The following is a 2,896-nucleotide window of genomic DNA, read 5'->3' on the forward strand; positions in this document are numbered from 1 at the left end:
CCCGGGTGGCCATGCCTCTGCACAGCCGCGGGAATGCCGAACAAGCAGGAACCAGAGGCAGCTATAAGACTTGGGGTTCCAGAGAGTGCTTGCAACCATGTATCCGGACTGTGAACTAAGCTTTTGCTCCATGTTGCTCCAGGAAGGGAAATGATTCAATTTCCAACTTTAATCTCCCTGGATTTAATTATTAAAATACAGAAATTGTAAACCGCCACGCGACTTTTTATCTCTTCATTCTCATCAGTGGAAAACTCAATATCAAATATTTCCTTGTCAATAGGGCTGTATTCTTGGAGGATAAATTCCAACAAAAATAGTGATTCTGTGTTGAAACTCCAACAACAATAGTGAGTTTTGTGTTGAAATATAGAATGTAATCAAGGTAAAGAGAAGAGTGAAATTTATCAGTTACCCAGGCGGGGGGAACGTGGGGGTGGGAGGCATACTGGGGTTTTTGGTGGTGGAATATGGGCACTGGTGAAGGGATGGGTGTTTGAACATTGTATAACTGAGACATAAGCCTGAGAACTTTGTAACTTTTCACATAGTGATTCAATAAAATAAATTTAAAAAATTAATAAAATTTTAAAATAAAATAAAATAATTTTTAAAAAAGTCCCTTCCTTTACTCTCCTTTAGTATCTTCAATTCACAGTTGTCATGTTCAGCTCACAGTTCTCTTGACCCTAGTTTAGGTTTGTTTGGTTTCTTACCCTAATAAGTATTATCAAACCCCTTGCTTAATTTTTTATACTACACATATGCATCAGATAACTTGGTATTTGTATTTTTCTTTCTAAGACACTTCACTTAGCATAACTTCATCCTATTTCATTCAATTTACAACAAACTGCAAGGTTTCATCTCTTCTCATAGCTGTATAGGACCTACTTATTGTGAAGCTATAGCACAATTTCTTTTTCCACTCATCTGTTATTGGGACACCAAGGTTGCTTTCAGACCTTGGCTATTGTAATAACACTGACATGAACAAAGGTGTATAGATGTCCTTTTAGATTAGTGTTTCTGTATTCTTGGGATTCTTGGGATAGATGCCCAGGAGTGGTACCACTATCATGCAGTGATAGGGTATGTGGGAGCAACAGGCCATTTGAACCTGCTCTGACTGATAGTTCATAGACACAAAATGCGAGCTATTCACAGGGAACCGACAGATGGGGGCCAATGACTGGTGATCAACTAACAAGTTTATTTAAGGCAAGTAGTAATCATATAGAGGCACAAGCAGGCACACAGTAAAGGGAGAGGAAGGAAGGATCAAAGGTTACCTGACTATATATAGTCACGCAAACTCAGTGTCTCTGAACTCTCTAAACAGAAACAAAGCTTATTCTCCTTAAAGGTTTCCAAAGGCAACCATGAAGGTTTCAAGGCAACTCACATCCCTGAGCCCAGCCAAAGGTGAATTACTGATCTATACTGTCATCTAAGGAGCATCAGTCCGCCCTGGCATTGGGCCATTGTCATTGTCTGAACTTAACATCAGAAGCTGGAAGCCTTGCTTCTAGGAACCCTGAGTGATCTCACAGGTTATACAGGGCAGGTGGCTCTGAGCTGCGCCAGCAGGAACTTCAACAGAGAGCAATCACTGGAAGTTCTTAAAGTATTCTACAATTGTGAGATGGGAGATGAAGAGAATATTTTTTTAAATAATATTAAAACTAGAGCTCACTTCGCCATCACATATACAAAAATTGGAATGATACAGAGAAGATTAGCATGGCCCCTGCGCAAGGATGACATGCAAATTTGTGAAGCGTTCCAAATTTCTTGTGCACTGGTGAGGGAATGGGTGTTTGATCACTGTATAACCAAGACTTAGACCGGAAAGCTTTGTAACTGTTCTCACGGTGATTTAATTAAAAAAAATTAAATAATGTTATTATTATAGAATATTGGACAATAGAATTAAAATTTCATTTGTCACAAATTTTTTTCTGTTGAGAAATAAATGATAAACCAAAGGGGAACATAGCAAATCACTAAATCTATTCTTAAAAATACAAAACTCAGGCAATGACTTTCTGTGAAGTTCCCAACATTTTATATTAAATTTTTTTAAAGTTCAGGAAACAGAATTGAGGAATGTAATCATGTTGGTATAACTGGAAATAGATTCTCAGAGCTCATACCTTCATTTGGCAATTTTTTGAGAGACAATTTGAAGTTGTAGTGAAGTCATATTTTCCTAAAATACTTTCCAGCTCAAATATGAGCTCTTTGGCTAAATTTATGCAATTTACTTCAGTTCTTCATCCATTATTTGCATTTATGAAATTTGGAGATAATAAAATATTTCAAAGTTTGATTCTTGAGGATTAAATTAATCAGGATATGCAAAAACTCCTACAACAATAAATTATCCTTATTCAGTGCTCAAAATTCCTTATTATCTGGGCTGGAGAGATAGACAGGGTGTGAGCACTTGTCTTGTATGTGGAGGACCCTCACTCAAGTACATCCAGGACCACATGAGCACCTGAACCATATGATCCCCTGAGCACCACTAGTGGTCCAAAAGACAAACTTAGAAAAATAATCATAACCCTTCCTAGTGATAGTATCTATTCCTTTTTTTTAATGAAACCATAACTTCATAGTTGGTATAAGTGCTAAATGATGGTTGAACATACTTATTTTTCTACTTGTCTTGGAGCTTATTGAAAACAGAAATGCCTTCAGGTTTCTGCATATGAAAAAGGTTTAAAATGTATAACAGATTGCCTTATCAAAGAAAATGAAATCTCCCAGCACCAGATTATGTCTGAAAATGAAACTGCTCATGACCACCATCATTTCAAAAAATAGTTGCTTTGTCAAGAGACAGTAGTTGGAAACTTGATTTTCCTTTGAATGGACATATTGTACATAA

General features: G+C 36.9%; 1 non-coding gene across 1 annotated transcript; it reads left to right on the forward strand.

Moving 5' to 3' along the window:
• The first annotated feature begins 1,688 nt into the window (after positions 1-1,688).
• On the forward strand, positions 1,689-1,795 carry LOC129401311 (U6 spliceosomal RNA). Its single transcript, XR_008628242.1, has one exon. It is a non-coding gene; the product is annotated as a U6 spliceosomal RNA (small nuclear RNA).
• The last annotated feature ends 1,101 nt before the right edge of the window (positions 1,796-2,896 follow it).

The sequence above is a fragment of the Sorex araneus genome, chromosome 1 (genome assembly GCF_027595985.1).
Source record: "Sorex araneus isolate mSorAra2 chromosome 1, mSorAra2.pri, whole genome shotgun sequence".
Lineage (NCBI taxonomy): Eukaryota > Metazoa > Chordata > Mammalia > Eulipotyphla > Soricidae > Sorex > Sorex araneus.